The 16,726-nt window shown below is 47.7% G+C and overlaps 1 protein-coding gene across 2 annotated transcripts in view; it reads left to right on the top strand.

Annotated features, from left to right (window-relative positions):
- HDLBP (high density lipoprotein binding protein) overlaps positions 1-16,726 on the top strand; it is an 829,415-nt gene that overhangs the window by 68,973 nt on the left and 743,716 nt on the right. The window contains exon 2 of one of the 2 annotated variants that reach the window (XM_069618106.1): positions 4,380-4,449. The gene's annotated coding sequence lies outside the window, so the exon portion shown is untranslated. The remainder of the gene's footprint in view (positions 1-4,379; positions 4,450-16,726) is intronic. The other variant, XM_069618107.1, reaches the window with a different exon arrangement.

Genomic DNA, 16,726 nt, shown 5'->3' with positions numbered 1-16,726 from the left:
GTCCGCCATCTTATTTTCATCACCTGAGGCTAGGTCCCAAACTGCTTGCGCCCGTACTCTGCAATCCGCTCTCCTTCAGCTTTCACATTGCATACAACTCTTCAGCCTGCTTCATGCATCCATAGTTGTGCTGATGGGCAACCTCGCGCCTCAATGCCGGCATTTCAGGCAGTATCATTTCGGATCTTCAGGAGTCGAAGGAAATGTGTCCTTGCAGCATGGCTGCTAGCCGCGCAAATATTTGCTGTAGTTTTGCTATGTTAAGATTCTAATGTGATCATATCAAGTTTTTGTATATACATCTTGAATATTTAAGAGTTAGCGTGTGTGTTCACAATATTTTGCGTTTCTGAATGATTGCTTGGTGATTTTCGTTTTAGTGTGACTTGCTCACTTGATTAAATTACAATCTTGTTTTTTTTTTTTAATCTCTTTTGTACTGTACTGTTATACCAACACTTTCTGCCCTTTTTGTAAGAGGCAGTTCTTTTGATTGTTGTGTACTCTGGCTTTCTTGGGTTGTTTGCTGTAAGAGTTGATCATCTTTTGCTTATCAGCTTACTCCATAGCACCATTGTCTGGGGATATAATCGCCCTGGGTTGAAGCTCGGTGCTTCAAAAGGCACCCCTGTCATTGGAAGCAATATGGGCTATTCTAGGACAACACTTGCAAAAGTGTAGCAGTGGGGCTTCAGTAGAAGTCCCTGTCGCCACAAAAATAAGTGTAAAGAATGTAGAAAAGGAACTTGGAAAAAACAAGTTTAGGGGTCCCGGACAGGTGACCTCTCCAATTAAAACCTTGGACCTCTTTTGTGTAGTGTGAAGGCACATGACGAATCCAGTGGTCCTGGGACTCGTTGGCCCCCTCAGACTCGGCAGATTGGAGTTGGTTAGCCAACTCATTATTGCATACCACAGGCGAATTGCCCGAACATATGGAACTTTAATGGAATATTAAGTTGGAATTCTCAGGGTCACAACGGTTTCCTTGCCAACAGTGCCCATCCAAATTTGGTGCATTATATTTTTGTTAGAAGTGTAGCTGTCCACCAAACCCATATTGGATGCATACTCGTCCCTCAAACCGGCCAAATGAGTCGCCCCTAAGGTAGGCTCATAATGGGTATAGCTAAAAATCGGGTTTTTAACATCAAAGAACTGTAGACTGTTACTGAAGCAATTCTTGGTGTCAGTTTTCAAGGGCAGTGACTGAGAGTTGGCAAGGAGGTGTTCGAGAAACTGGAAGACTTGCTGGTCAGGTGGTAAGACTAAACCTTGTTGGATCATGTGTTGATAGCAGGTGACCTGAATTGTACCTCTGGTGTTATGAATGGCTTTTTTATGGAGTTGGATGATCACAAGGTTATTAGAGCAGGTGCTTTAATGAGGTTGATGGAATGCTGGGGGCTCCACATTTTAAATGACAATAGAAAGAGAGACGTGCCTAAAATAAAAAAAATAAAGAAAATAAAATGTTTTCAAAAAAAGCCATCTCAGTTCAGCAATACCTTCCAAATCGTCAATTTACAACAATTAACTCTTCCATTTATCCTTCTCCCATACACCCTATTATAAACCCATAGTCCCCATGGCTCTCCTGCACATTATCCCCACCCCACCATTTTTCGCTCCATCCAAGACATCCCTACTACATCTCTCCATTTACCATTCCGGGGGAAGAGACCAACTTATTTAGGACTTGACCCCAATCCAACTCCACCCTCTTGAGGCAGGATCTCTTATTTTTCTTCGGAATCGCCACTTCGGCCAGACCCCCATCTAGTTGCATCTTGCCGCATTGTCTCGCCGGTGCCCCCTTTGGAGATTTCCAGGAAATTGCCATCTGTCTATTTGGCAGGATTAACCTAAATTGCGCGTTTTCTCTTGCTGGTTTTGTATTTTCTTCCCTGGAATTTCCCTGCACAAGCACACCTGTAGAGGACACCGGTAATCTGAGTGCAACCACCTACTAATAAACCCCTCCTCCCATTTAATCATTCCTCCCAGTAAATCACTATAATCTGACGACCCCACACCATATGCCAGAATCCTGCTGGACCAGTCCTGCATCTCGGTCGGTCATGAGTTATGCATGCCCTCATGGTATGCAGCTTTGCTGGAGTCCTACACCCTATGCAATATATTGAAATGGATGAGTGCGATTTCTTGCATTACTGGGATAACTTCTCTACCTGTTCCCGCACTTTAACCCATTCCTCCTCCTAGATCTGAGAACAAATATCCCCTTCCCATTGTTCTTTTATTACAAATTATGTCTGGATTTGCACCCCTTGCAATGTTTTATAGAGCCTCAAGACTTTCCCTTTTGCTCCTCCCCCCTGCCCCTTCCCCTCCTAATGGGATGATGGCTAATCTTTTAACCACCTTTGCATACAACAGTAACCACCTTTGCATACAACAGGAAGCGGCCCTTCCAGGATCCCATATACTTCTCTCCATTGGTCAGAAGACATTAGTTTCCCCATCTTCAAACAGGTCCCCTTGTACCCATATCTGCCCTCCTGAGCGGGTATGAAATCCATTTGCATGCCTGGGTTCATCCGGGGTGCAAATGGCTTTAATTATTTTTCTTTGCCAGATTCGTGCTCCTTGCGCAGCTGATCTCCTGAAGAAAAAAGAAGTCTTCGCCGGTATAGTTCAGCAATACTTGGAGGTTTGGGTGAAGGCTCAATCTTTAAAACCAGTTTTGGGAAGGGCATGGAAACTACTTTAAGCTGTCTAATTGTGAAAATATTTAAAGGTCAGGTGATGATGAATGGAAATGAAAGCCTTCACATTACATTTGTTGATATTCATGCTGCCTTTGACAGGAACTGCTTGTGGAACAAACTGTGGCTTTGGTGTTTGCTGGTTGGTCTTCTGTAAACGATCATGCTTTTGCATAGTGATACTTCCATGCTAGTGAGACTGGAAATGGAAGGGAGGGTAACGCAGTAAAAAGCAACTAGGACCGGTTTTACTTAGTCTGAGTGAAAGTCTGATCCTTTCTGCCAAAAACTAATCGAAAGCATTTAGGTTTCCTGGCCTTTGCTAAGGGTTTTATGTTAACAGACAGCTGACATAGTCCAATTGCAGTTCTAAGTGCTACTTATAGTTACCTGTTGGAAAATAACTGTTCACTGAATATCGCGTAGACTGCGATCCTTACGGTGAAAAAAAAAATATATTCGTTGGTGGGAGGTAACAGGTTCATTGATAATCAGAAGGTCGTGCCCTGCAACTGGTTCAAATATTGCATGTTTTCTATATCCAGTTATTTTACAGCATGACCAAGGCCCTAGATTAATTGCACAGCAAACTTACTGCTGTTAAAACCCTGTCCTACTGATATCCGCAAACCCAAGTGGTCTATTCCACTGGGTTATGAAAATGCACATTAAATGCTATTGCCTGCGATTTTCAGATTTGTATTTTTTCCCGGCCAAACCGTGTCGTCTTTGCCACAAACATTTCTAGGTGTGCGCTTGTATCAATTTCAATATGTGAAGCCTTTGGTATCTTGGCGCCTTCAAGTGATGTTTGCCCATGCTGTTCACAAACCTGTTTCCGATCCCGTTCCAAAGAAGCTATTCTCATAAATCCTTGTTGGTTGTGTGGTGTAAGAGGAGGTGAGATGGTAAACTATAAGTACAGCTATAATCGTATGCAGAGGACATTGTTCACTGCTCTGTATATAGACAAAAGTGGCATACAAGAAAGGAATACTCGCTGTTAGGCCCCCATGCACGCACTGTCCTCCAATCCGACCAATGTTTGATTTCAGCCATTACTAATAATGTGTAAGCAATATTCCATGTGTTTAAGCGTGTGAAATTACAAGCATATGCTTATTAACTTGCGAAATGTTAAACCTCTAGCGTTGAAAACGCTGTCTAAACAGTGTATACTTTCATAATGTACCCAATCTGTTGCTATCGACAGCATGGCAAAAAAAGCCTTGTATCTTTGGACCTCGACCTTACACTTTTTCTGCACTATTTGCATGCGTTCTAGCCAAGCTGGTTCTGGAATTGCTTTGCGCTTCAAGGTCTTGAGTTATGTATTGGTATTACAGAAGAGGTGGTATGACTTTCTCGGTTGGAATATAGTACATTTGAACCAAGCATGTCATTGTCATGTTCGAACATAGCCTGACGTCGCACAGTTGTGGAGCTACACTGTAATACAGAAAAGCCTGTTTTGACATTTTCAGTCGGTCCCATTCAATCGAGTACTTTTCCATTACAATGTGGTGCTGCAGCTTCCCATGACGACTGTTGGAATGCAATGTGCTCAGTGGTAAGCTGTGTCATAGTAACGCGAGTCTGACCATATTTTTTTTTCTTTTCTCCTTCCTCATTCTGTGCCTCTTGGAAAAGAAGAAGCTGGCAGGCTGACGCAAAAAGGCAACTAACAGGACGGACTTTCTGGCTATTGACCATTTAGCTGGTGAGTACGCTATCTGATATTCTCCTTTTTTATTTTTTTATTTTTTCTTCAAGGCCTCTAGTAGATTTATTCGAGAGGTCACCCACATCTGTGTGACCATCATGATGTAAAAATGAGGTCTTCTGTTGTGTGATGTAGTGGTTGCTTGAAACCGATCTGTCAATGTACGCAAATGAGTGGTCCGTTTTGAATGCGTGCTTGCAGAGTGGAGGTCTCGCTGTCACCAATGTAAAGCAGAATCTGATGCAAAGTAGAAGTTCTAGAAGCAAGCGTCATGGAATTGGTGAGGATTTAATAGATTACTGGCAAATAAATTAGTTTAAAATACTTAGATACATGATCTAAGGAGTTTGCAAGATATCGATTGCGGGAAGATACAAATGGCTGAGTTTATCCTCCAGGCTAGTAAGCCCCCACACCGAAAAGTAGGTAGTAGGCGGGGAACTACTAGTTGCTTTTAAAAACTCTATCAATTAACCTAAGAGATGAAGACTAATTGTAGCGATTCTCTTTAACCTGCTTTCAGCAAGTCTTTGCTTCTTAGTAATGTATAGAGCCTCTTACCATTATAACAAGTTCACTGAGGTCCATTTTGACAGGAATATACCCACTTTCCTTTTTTTATTTTGGCTGCAGATTTAATTGATGTCTGCTCTGTCTTAAGACAGTACTATTGACCATTTATATTTGCTGACAACTCCCGGGCTAAGTTGATGCAATCTAACCGTATGGCTAATGGTGAAGCATGGTGAGAATGGTTACCAGTACTGAGTCTCCTAATGTTAAATGGTCACACGAATGGAGGCATTCCAGGAGTTCTGCATTGAGTTTAGGATCCATATTTGAAGCTTTGTACTGTACCTTTTTTATTTATTTTTTATATATTTTTTTTATTTCCTGAGTTTGTTTACTTTCAAGGTCTTTTAGTTACACAATTCAGTTATGCCTTCTTCAATACAGCTTTTTCACTAATGTTGAGACTGAATTAGATAGACAAGCAGGCGTGGTAGTACTTAGCGATTACTATGTTTATTCTCGTTTATGGTCTCAGAAAACTATTGATGCTGTTTGAAGTTGGATGAGTAATCCAGGTCAAGTTTGGAGGCATTTTACTTCCCATAATTTAGATTGGTTGTCCACATGCTTTTTAAAATAAAACATTTTTTTAACTCTTTATTGGCATTTTATTAGAACAATTCCACAACTGTCCCTCCACCCTCCCCAACCTCAAAAATCGGTCCCTCTCACAAATTAACAAAACTTAACCAACAATACAGCCTCTTCCCACCCGTCCTCCCCGAATCTCGTCAAAGTCCTCCTTCCTCCATTGGTCACAGCAGTCCAGCACAAATGTTCACATTTCTGTGAGATTAGGGCCAATCCATCTGCTACCCCCATCTCTGAGCTCCCCCCTCCCCTGTCGCGGCTTCTCCTCCGCATATGTTACTTCACGATGGGCACAGGTCATTATCCTTTGCAAGGTCGTTCAGCAATTGGGACCAATGGACTGTTTCCTCCCCCGAAATAAAACATTTTTTATTTACGTTAAATCATTAACAAATGTACTTCATCTTTTCAAGTGGCTTTTTAAGCTTCAGTTCATTGAATCGACAGTTCGGATAGCTTGTTAGGCTTATATAACAGTGGGTGGGAAAAAAGGAGCTTCGTAGTATTCAAATTGATAGGAAGCTCTATTGGATGACAAAGCAACGTTCTAAAAACGGGTTACAAAATCATACATTATTTGATAACTTGCAGCATCTCCCTCAGATTAGGCGATTATTTCCTCAAATGATTGTAAGACATTTTCGAAATTGTTGAGGGAATCCGATTTGGTTACATTCACTGTCCTTCACAGATCCTGTTACTTAGAGAAGTGGCTTGCGCAGTTCAATTTTCTCTCTAGCATTGAGGAATAGCATAGTTAGTCGCAGGCTGATCAGCACCTTTTTGTTAAGTTTTATTAACAAGGGGAAACATTCCAGAACACGGCCCGAGGAGATGACTAACGCCGTTTTTAAAGCAGAGTCTGAAATGTGGCCTGATAACTTGCATGTTCTTCAAGAATGTTATCCGGGCTGACTTATTTTTTTTCCCCCTCTACCTGGACCTACTCCTTGGTCATCTGCGTATATGAAAAAGGCAAGCTGACTGATACAAATATTATTTATAGAAGATTTTTGCAGATTTCACTTTGAAAGCATGTGCAGAGTTTGGAAAGCGTATTTGGACTGACATGGGTGGCGTTGTCTTAAACGAATTAAAGCGCAAGCTAATTATTACAAATGCCTCTTCCTTATACATGGCTTGTTTTGGTGACACAGCTGCCTTTTGATTCTGTTGATCGTATGGACCAAGATGGTTAAATGGGGCATTCTTTGTTTATCCCTTCTTTTTCACACGAATACTGAGATATTTATTTGATGGAATAATTATGGATATTATTTGCAAAGTAGACCTACCAACGTAGGTGTTAAGGCAGAATTACATTTTTGGGTTCGGCAGTCCGTTTATTGGATCCCCAAACCTTTTTTGGGGTTGCTAATTTATTTTGGTGATCAGAGGTACTTCTGTTGAAGAACCTTGCCACTACATCCCTATTTATTTTATTTAGTTTTGGCTTCACCATTGTTGAAAGCGTTAATGAAGTCCTACTCTTGGCCATTTTGTTTTAGGGGCTTTGTGCCTGCATGGGCTCTTTGTCAGCGTAAGATGGTCGACTTATAAGTGGCTTGGACTGAGTTAGACCAGTTGCAGGCTCTTTGCTGGCCACCACACTTCCTCTGGGGGTAGGGCCAGGGTGTTTTGTAGTTTTGGAGGCACACGTGACAGGTTGCCTGCCAGAATCTCTGTTTTTAAATAACTGAATGGACATGGCAGGGTGGTAGATGTCTTTCTTTGTGATGGATTGGAGTTATTGGGCGAAACCCTGTTCCTGAGCTTGGTGCCCTTTGGATTTCTTTTTTTAGAAGACCAATTCTGGTTGCCTGCTCTTGCTACATTTTTAGGCCGCCTTCAGGCCATGCTGGCTGGATGGATGGATGCAGTGTCCTGGGGATCTCTCTGGTTTGGGTTTATGGCTTAGGTTTAGGTGTCCTTCCCAATTTGTCCTCTTCCTCCTACTGGTCTGCATCTTCTGGGGCCAGTCCTTCCACCCTAGGGCCATTGTTCGGGCAGTTTTACTTCAGTTTCCTGCACGGTTTTGCCCCCCCTCTCCTGAATCCCCCTTGATTTTTGGTAGGTTGTTGGGACCCCCAACATCCCGCTGTCGGGCTCCAAGCTTCCATGCGCAGGAGTGGCACAAACCAACCACCCCAACAAAGGCCTCCGCTACCCCAGTAGGGAAGTAGGGTTGGAGATACATTGGTTGGATAGGTATGGGTGATGAGGGTAACCGGAAGGAGGGTTAGGAAGAGGTAGTGGATGGGTAGGGGGGACATGCAGTAAAGTTAACTGTACAACATGATCATGCATACAGTCTCCAACAAACATATAACACAAGTTAACCAGTAAGGCACTTACCTCTGGTTGTGAGAGCTGGCCTCCTTCCTGCGCACTCTCAGGTCCGGTAACTGGAGCAGCTCAAACGCTGCAAATAGAGCTTGCTTTATTTATTGCTAGATATGCTCTGCGTGGCTCACAAAAGTACATGCAGCTATGACTGGTACCCCGCCCATGGTAGGGTTCATGCAATGCGGTAGTCTGAGGCCTGTGCATGCAAAAGTAGGCGTCTATTTGCACTCATGCAGGGTTCTAACGTTCGCTGCACATGGCTTTATCCATGCAGGTCTTTTCCCGCCGCACGTGGCTAAAAACATGCGGTTTTAAAGGTTGGCCACACGTGGCTACAGGCATGTGGTTCATTAAAGGTTAACCGCACATGTTCAATGCTGTGCGATTTGCTGGCCACTTGTGGCTTTAATGCATCCGGGCCGTACAGGACCATTCGAGGGGATTGGGTCCTCCGACGTATTCCATATCTGTGACATGTAATCACCACAGCTGTGCTGCTTCTGAAACTTTTTCGGCGTCTGCGTCCTGCGTCGATGACGTCGATGCGCCGTCGTCGAGGACCACGTCCGACGTCATCCGATGTGATAAGTAGGACGCACGACGCCCATAGCCTCAGTTCCGTTTTTTCCGCGAACGTGTTGCTTCGTGTTTCTCGGTTTAAACGCCTCGACTCTTTGGAGTTCTGTTCTTCTCGGTTCTTCGAACCTGTTCGTTTGTGAAAATCCTTCTGAAGATGTCTACTTCGTCTTCGACCCCGCGTCCGGGTTTCAAGAAGTGCGGGGAGTGTGGGTCCAAGATGTCGGTGACGGACTCGCACGACGCCTGCCTCTGGTGCCTCGGGGAGGCCCACGACACGGATGACTGTATCGACTGCCAGTCGCTCACGTCCAAAGCCTTACGCGAACGTAAGAAGTTGTCGGTAGGTCGGGTGTCCAAGCCCCGGAAGTCGAAGTCTGCGGGGCTTTCGACGGATGATTCGAGGGGTGACTCTCCGTGTCATCGTCGGAAGTCTCGTGGGTCTCCTTCTAGGAGTCGGTCTCGCCACTCCTCTGCCTCTTCGAGGCATTCTCGGAAGCGCCGACATCGGTCGTCTTCCAGGTCCTCTTCGGAGGGCTCTGCCCGGCACGTCGCTTACCCCTCGGGCCGTGCGACGCCGGAGGAATGGGCTTCCTTCGGGAAGCAGATGTTGGCGATTCTTGAGTCGCAGGATACTCAGCCGTCTGCGCCCCCGAGTGGGGTCGGTCGTGTGAGGTCGAGAGACACCGCTCGCAGGAGTGGTCGGCACGAATCACGGGAGAGGTCCCGTTCGGACAAGGGGACTCGTTCTCGACGTACCCGTTCCAGGTCCCGGTCCTCGACGCGTTCGAGACCGTGTGCACCTGTGAGGTCTTCGAAGAAGGCTTCGACGTCTGTGGCGTCGAGGGCGTCGACAGGCTTTCTCGAGGCTCTGGCTCCGAGGAAGTCGTCGATGCCGTCGACGCTCAGGTCGTCGAGGGACACGCTCGGGGCTCCGGCCTCGAGGGCTGTGTCGACGCCGCCGATTCTGGAGGCGCTGCATCTGACGTCGACGCCGATTTCTTCCACGCCGATCCTCTCGGCGCCGATGCCGGTTCTCTCGACGCTGGCGCCGATTCGCTCGACGCCACCGACGCCTTTCGTGTTGGAGGTACCCCAGGGCACGGGTGGACCCCCTAGGAAGGCTCTGGTTAAGAGCAAGCACTCTCGAGTGCCTTCTTTTCGCCACCTGGACTATATTTCAGAGGCGGATGAGGATTCTGATGGCCTGGTTCCTAGTCAGGTTCCGGATGACATTGTCTCGGGCCATAGTCAGTTTGACGAGTTGAGACAGTCACTACATGATGCCAGTGGACTGGACACCTCTCCGGAGGTGGAGTTTTGTAGGCCTGAGCCTGGCTCTCATGCTGATTCCTCGTACCGGCGCCTTATGGCTAGGGTTTCTGAGTACTTGGGATGGTCTGCTCCCCCAGGGGAGTTTGTGCAGGATGATCTGACAGACATCCTTGATGTTGGTCCCCCAACTGACCCGGTTCTGCCGTTCCATATGGCTTTACAGAGAAGGGTGGCGGCGGCTTGGACTGCTCCAGAGAGTCTCCCGGCGGTGGGCAGATCCTTGTCGCGAAAATACCGTCCAGCCAGTGGCGACCCCTGCTACTTGACCAGGCACCCCACTCCGGAGAGTTTGGTGGTGCAGGCGGCCATGGCCCCGGCAAAGCAGGCGTCGTACCCTACCATCCCACCTGATGGGGACGACAAACGTTTTGATGGCTGGGCGAAGAAAGTGTTTTCTTCTGGTGGTATGGCGCTTCAGGCGGCCAACTCCATTTGTGCCTTGTCACGTTTCACGCACACTCTGTGGAACTGTGTTGCGTTAGCGGCTGAACATGTTCCCGAAGGGGATGAACGGGATGGTTTCCTTGCTATGGTCCAGGATGGTAAGGATGCCATGTGTGAGTCTGTTCAGTCGGGTTTGGACTTAGCTGAATGCGTCAGTAGGTCCATGGCGGCGAGCACCGTGATACGCAGGTTTGCGTGGTTGCGGAAGTCGGGGTTTGCGCCTGATGTGCAGTCCCGGCTCCTCAACATGCCCTTTGATGGTGAACACCTTTTTGGCAGCAAGGCTGACGCGAGCCTTGAGAGGTTGCAGACCTCAAAAGCTGCAGCGAAGTCGTTGGGCGCTGCAGTTCGCCAACCTCCGCCTTTTCGTCCTAGGGGACAGCAGTGGAGGGGTGGTTCCTTTCGCTATTACTCCTCCTTCAGTAAAGCGAGAGGAGCTGGCAGTCAAAGAGGCCAACGCAGGGGTACCAGAGGTGGACGACAGGGTACCCGTGGTGCCAAGGCCGCTCGGGCAGTTGCCTCTTTTCCCTCAGGTAACGCCGCAGCCGCTCCCACTCAGTCGTGAGGCCATGTCCCATGGTTCGCCGGTTGGGGAAAGGCTGGCGCAGCATCTTGTAGAGTGGCAAGCCATTACTTCAGATGTGTGGGTTCTGGAGATCATAACCCACGGCTACTGTCTTCCTTTTCGGCACAGGCCTCGCGACAATCCACCGGGGAACCTCTCTTTGCAGAGTCCGGATCCGCTCCTTGCGCAGGAAATTCAAGCCCTGCTGGAGAAAGGCGCCATAGAACTGGTGCCTGTAGCGGAGAGGAACAAGGGATGGTATTCCCCTTATTTTTTGGTTTCGGAGAAAGACTGGGGATTGAGACCCATCATGGACTTGCGCGGTTTGAACAAACTCCTCAGGAAGGACAAGTTCAAGATGGTTACTCTCTCTCAAGTCCTCCAGGCCCTTCAGCTTCAGGACTGGTTGGTGTCACTCGACCTCAAGGATGCTTACTTCCATGTGCCGATCCATCCCAAGCACAAGAAGTACCTGAGGTTCGCGGTTGGCGACTCGCACTTTCAGTTTCGGGTCCTGCCGTTCGGATTGACCTCCGCCCCGAGGGTTTTCACCAAGCTCATGGTGGTGGTGGCAGCGCATCTCAGGCAAGGGGGGATTCACGTCTACCCCTACCTGGACGATTGGTTGATCAGGGGGAGCTCTCCCGAGCAAGTCCTGGATCATCTATCGATCACCTGTCGCTCCCTTCACAGGCTGGGCTTCTCCCTCAATTTAAAGAAGTCCCATTTGACGCCAACACAGCGGCTCCAGTACATCGGAGCAGTGCTCGACACTTCCCTGGGGCAGTGTTTTCCTCCCCAGGTGAGGGCTCTTCACATTCAGCAGATGGTGCACAAGTTTCAGCATGCCCAGACGCTCCCAGCGTTCGAGTTCTTGAGGTTGCTCGGCCTCATGGCATCCTGCATTCTTCTGGTGCCAGAGGCTCGCCTGCGGATGAGATCTTTGCAGTGGGCACTCAAGACGCAATGGTCGCAGTCCTCCGGCAGGATGTCGGACTCGATTCAGGTGCCGTCCTCGGTCGCCCGGGACCTTCTGTGGTGGGCCGTCGAAGGCAACTTGATGAAAGGGGCTCCATTTTGGCTTCCCTGGCCGGAGGTGACGATCGTGACGGAGGCATCCCTCACGGGATGGGGAGCTCATGCCAACGGGCTGACAGTCAGCGGTCGTTGGTCTCCGTCGGAGTCCAGACTCCATATCAATCTGTTGGAGCTGAGGGCCGTCAGGCTAGCCCTGAAGGCTTTTCTGCCGTCTGTGCGAGGGAAGAATGTCCTGATCCTGACGGACAACACAGTGGCCATGCACTACCTCAACAAAAAGGGGGGGGGGGGGCAGGGTCACTTCCTCTGTGCAGAGGCGATGCAGCTCGAGTTCTGGGCCATCCAGCAGGAAGTTTCGATCTCGGCAGTTCATCTGGCCGGAGCCGAAAACGTGACGGACGCTCTGAGCAGGCAGAGCGCGATCTCTCACGAGTGGGAGTTGGCTCAGGAGATTCTCCTGGAGATCTTCGCCCTTTGGGGGACCCCTCAAGTGGATCTCTTCGCCTCCAGTGTCAACCGGAAGTGCGAAAGGTTTTGCTCGTGGGAATTTCCTCCAGAAGGAGCCTTAGGAGACGCGTTTGTGGTGGAGTGGTCATTCCCGCTGCTGTACGCGTTTCCTCCAGTCCCCGTCATCCCGCAAGTGCTGCGGAGGTTACGGAAGTTCAGTTCCCGGATGATCCTCATTGCCCCGGCGTGGGCTCGGATGACGTGGTACCCGGACCTTCTCGACTTATCCATCTGCCCTCCACGTTGTCTTCCCTACCGAGACGATCTGCTCTCACGGGAGGGGGGTCAGGTTCTCCATCCAGAGATCAGATCCCTCAACCTTCACGCTTGGCTTCTGAAAGGTTGAGGTATAAGGATTGGGACCTCCCTGAGGACGTGATGGAGGTGTTGCTTTCGGCCCGAAGACCGGCAACAAAGTCTCTGTACCGTTGCCGTTGGCGTAAGTTCTGCGACTGGTGCAGGGTTCAGAATGTGGATCCTTTTGCATGCGACATCCCCATGGTTCTGTCCTTTTTACTTTCTTTGGCCCACCGGGGCTTGCAACTGGGTACCGTTAAGGGTTACCTGGCGGCGCTGTCCATCTTTAAGCGCTCGTCTGAAGAGTGTTCTTACTTTAAAATCCCTTTGATTTCACAGTTCCTGAAAGGGCTCACTAATGTGTTCCCTCCGTCACCTTTCCTGGTGCCCGGTTGGGATTTAAACCTGGTTCTTAAGTTTCTTATGGGTGCTCAGTTTGAGCCTTTACATTCTTGCCCTTTGAGGCTGTTAACTCTGAAAACTGTGTTTTTAGTTGCGGTTACTTCCGCTCGCAGAGTGAGTGAGTTACAGGCACTTTCAGTTAAGCCTCCCTTCACTGTATTTCACAAGGACAGGGTTGTCCTTAGAGTTCGTCCTTTTCTTCCGAAGGTAGTGACGGAATTTCATTTGGCCCAGAAGGTTGTTCTTCCGGCATTCTATCCTCCTCCGCATCCTGGTAAGGAAGAGGAGAGGCTCCATAGGCTTGATCCTAGGAGAGCTTTAAGCTTTTATGTTTCACGCATGTCCCGGGTCAGAGTGGATGATCAACTCTTTATTGGTTACGCTGGAAAGCGTTTGGGGCAAGCTGTGACGAAACAGACTTTGTCTCGCTGGATTATTTTGGCCATCTCGGAGTGCTACCGTTTGGCGGGTAAGGACCCACCGGCTGGCTTGCGGGCCCATTCTACCAGGGGTATGGCTGCGTCTACTGCCCTGCAGAGGGGTTTTCCTATTCGCAACATCTGTGATGCAGCCACAGGGCTTCAGTACATACATTTGTACGTCACTATTCCCTTGATTCCATCCGAGCACAGGATCTGGCCTTTGGCAAGGCGGTCCTTTGCTCTGCTATTTGATTGGCTATTCTACATTTTGATTCTAAATTCTTTCCCTCCTCCTTGCTTTGGTACTGCTTTGGGAGTCTGTCATAGATATGGAATACGTCGGAGGACCCAATCCCCTCGAAGAACAAGTTACTTTCTTACCTGGTAACGTTCTTTCGATGGGATGGTCCGACGACGTATTCCATATCGCTCCCGCCCTGCCTTCCCCGCTACAGAATTTCTTTTGCGATTGCAGCTTAAGTTCCGCAAGGCTTTGTGTCTGACTGGCAGTTGACTTATGTCACACGTTCTGGGGGAAAAAACTACAACTGAGGCTATGGGCGTCGTGCGTCCTACTTATCACATCGGATGACGTCGGACGTCGGAGGAGGTCCTCGACGACGGCGCATCGACGTCATCGACGCAGGACGCAGACGCCGAAAAAGTTTCCGAAGCGGCACAGCTATGGTGATTACATGTCATAGATATGGAATACGTCGTCGGACCATCCCATCGAAAGAACGTTACCAGGTAAGAAAGTAACTTGTTCTTCTTGAATGCGGGACAGTTCTCGCAGCATTCTGTGATAGTCTAATGGGTTGCCGATGCGCGCCTAATGCTGGGAGAGGTGTCACTGCTGGCCATAAGTTGCGCGCCACACTTAGCTTTAGTGGGAGCAGGGGGACGTTTCTGCTTGGGCTGTGCCCCCTGCGCGTGCTCCCCAGGTACTCTGCTCCCCCCCCCTCTGTGTCAGCGCTACTTATCTTTAGTAACCAAGGGCCCGGAATGAGGATTCCTTGCGGCGTGGCCCCTCGTGTTGATCCCCGTGGCCGGAGCTGCTCTTGATGCGACTGCTTTGGTAGAGTTCTTAAGCACAAGCCCTGTGCTTTTGCTTTCGCACATGCACGTGCCACTCATATAGCGTGGCTTGAAAGCTGTAGTTCCTGGCCCAGAGGCTGCTGGGAAACGTAGTTTGCAGGGCCTTTCTCCTGCAGTGATTGCAAACAAGCCTTTTATAAGGCTGGAATGTTTTGCTTTGCTTGCATGAGTTTTTGCCTTCCCATGTCTGAGGCCTTTGTGGTTGCCCCTTAAACCCACCCCCACACTCAACCCACAAGCACTTGCGCTCTGTGCCCTGACACCTGCCCTGTCTGCTTTTCTGGCTAGGGTAGTCTATATTTCAGTAATGTTGTCCAGCTGCAGGGGCCATGCACATTTGCAAGCTGATATGACCAGGATCTGCATTGGTTAGTTGCCTCTGTTCTCCTGGATACAGTAACACAAAAAGAGGCTGCCCAAAAAGGCGGGGAGGACTGGAGGGCTGCAAACACTATAACAAGGGGGTTTGTCCTACCCTCTAGGAGTCAAAAAAGGGTGCACACAATACATCAAGTGCACACTGGTTTTTGCTTGTAAAAAAATATAACCGTATATGAGGTCAAACTTTAGCCGGGCTTTAGAGACCTACTATCAACGTCTCCTCCATTCACATTCCTTTTCCTGTGTTTTCTATACCCAATCACATGGGATATATTTTTTTACAAGCAAAATTCACTGTTAAAATGTGTATATGGATGTTTACAAATCTGTAAAAATGTTGTACTGAATTGCCAATAGAACTATTTGTTTGTTTATTACAACGGTCACCTCGCACTATTATGAATATATAAAAACTTAAAATACTTTGCAAAAAAAGAAGAAGCATCAGCTAAAACTAATAAATGCTGACACTTTCTTACAAATTCGAGGTATGTGTTTTTCAGCAGCAAACATGTGTTTTTTTGAAATCGTGGTTGCCCCAATCACATGGGCACCCATAAGGGTTTAAAAACCAGTGTGCACTTGATGTATTGTGTGCACCCTTTTTTGACTCAAAGAGGGTAGGACAAACCCCCTTGTTATAGTATCTGTTCTCCTGGAGGCATCTGTCGATTTCACTTCTGGATGGTGGGGTTCCACACCTTCGAAGAAAGATTGTTCTTTTGGGCCATTTGGGTTGTTGCTTGCATTGTAAATAGCTGGGTGCCTGGCTCCTTCATTACACAATTTAAGAATTATTCTTTACTTGTACTGCCCCCTGCGTTGATGGGGTCTTCATGATGCTCTTGCTCGGGGTCTCTAGCTGTTGGTCTCTGCAAGTCCCCTTCTACTGCATTTCCCCATTGACTAACATTGGTGCTGTATCCTGCTCTGCTTTTCTGCTGCTGGGTCTCAAACCCTCCACTAGATCTTATTCTGGGTCTCCACTGGTGTCTTCAGGGGTCGGTTTGTCTTCTGGATACCCGTTGAAAGAAACTGAGGCTTACCTTGTTTTTCGTGTTTCCTGTGGGACACTGGATGTGACTTGTCAAGGTGCTTCTTTGGACCGAGGCATTTTTCTACAGTTCCTGCAGTTCACCACCTAGCGCTGGTGTTTGAGGCTTTACATGGTTTATTAGAGATTTTGACATCTTTGTATTGCACTTATGTTTAGAATACACATTTTTTTTCAAGTTTTTCACTGTCTTCTACTGTTTCACTCCTTGGAGTGTAATATGCTCTTCTGGGCCTAGGGACCGTCTACATAAAATGTATCATGGACATTTGTAGCTCTTCTGGTTGTGTTGGACATTCATTCACTACATTTAAATGCTTCAACTGTGGTAAGTGTTCATGAATTATGTATAATACTGTATTTCAAATGTATCCCCAATCCTGTTACCTTTTTTGCTCCAGAAAATTATGGTAATATTTATGTATAATTTTGTCAAGGGGTCTTCCCTTTAACTTGCACTCTTCAGTCTATATGTACTGCATATACCATCCGGTATGGTTATTACATTTTAGGGTAAAGAGAAAGTTCGGCCTTAAATGGCAATACTGTGTTTTTTTCTTGCACTATACTTACCAGAGCTCTTATTTTTCCCATTGTTGATATTTTGTGTGAGACTTTATAATGTGTGTATTTTTAGTTTGTGAT

Source organism: Ambystoma mexicanum, chromosome 10 (genome assembly GCF_040938575.1).
Source record: "Ambystoma mexicanum isolate Mex_15411 chromosome 10, UKY_AmexF1_1, whole genome shotgun sequence".
Taxonomy (NCBI): Eukaryota; Metazoa; Chordata; class Amphibia; order Caudata; family Ambystomatidae; genus Ambystoma; species Ambystoma mexicanum.
This window is presented reverse-complemented; position numbering and strand designations above follow the sequence as displayed.